Source organism: Lupinus angustifolius, chromosome LG02 (assembly GCF_001865875.1).
Source record: "Lupinus angustifolius cultivar Tanjil chromosome LG02, LupAngTanjil_v1.0, whole genome shotgun sequence".
NCBI lineage: Eukaryota > Viridiplantae > Streptophyta > Magnoliopsida > Fabales > Fabaceae > Lupinus > Lupinus angustifolius.
Genome location: NC_032010.1, coordinates 8,165,102 through 8,166,088, shown reverse-complemented (window position 1 = coordinate 8,166,088; position 987 = coordinate 8,165,102).

Below are 987 nucleotides of genomic sequence, written 5' to 3'. Positions count from 1 at the left end.
CCTGCACAATTCAGTCAGTTTAAGATTTCTTATAACTGTCAAAGGGAGAAATGGACTCTAAATGAGCTCATTTCATTTTGTGTGTAAGAAGAGGAAAGACTGAAGCGAGAAATGACTGAAAGTGTCCATTATGTAAGTACCTCTAAGGACAAGGGCAAAAGGAAAAACACTTCAGAGCTCAAGAATGAAGCTGTTAAGGGTCTAGTGCAAAAGAAGCAGAAACAGGCTGATGTTTGTTACTTTTATAAAGGAACTGGACATCAAAAGAAGAAATGTGTAAAGTATCACGCTTGGCGTGCTAAGAAAGGTATATTTCTTACTTTGGTCTTTTCTGAGGTTAATCTAACTTCAGTACCTGGAAACACCTGGTGGTTAGACTCTGGTTCAACTTCTAACATCAGTGTTTCAATGCAGGGTTGCCTGAGCTATCGAAAGCCTAATTATGTTGAAAGGTACATCTACGTTAGTGATGGAAAATCAGTAGAAGTGGAAGCTATAGGGCACTTTAGGTTGTTATTATGTACTGGTTTTTATTTGGATTTGAAAGACACCTTTGTTGTATCGTCTCTTAGATGGAATTTAATTTATGTTTCTTATTTGGACAAATTTAGTTATTGTTGTTCATTTGGAAACAATTCGGTTCAATTGTCTTTAAATTCAAATGTTGTTGGAACTGGTTCAGTTAACTTATGTTAAATGACAATCTTTATATGCTGAATACTATAAATGACTATAGTGAAACCCTAAATGTGGAATCACGTGGTACTAAGCGTAAAATTAAGAATAATAATTCAGGTGCATTATGACACAAGCGTCTAGGTCACATTTCTCAAAAGAGAATTGAGCGTCTTGTGTTAGATGGGATTTTGGATTCCATTGACTTCACAAATCTTAGTGGTTGTTTTAAATGCATAAAAGGAAAACAGACCAAACAATCGAAGTCTGGTGCATATAGAGCTTCAGACGTCTTAGAATTGATACATACGG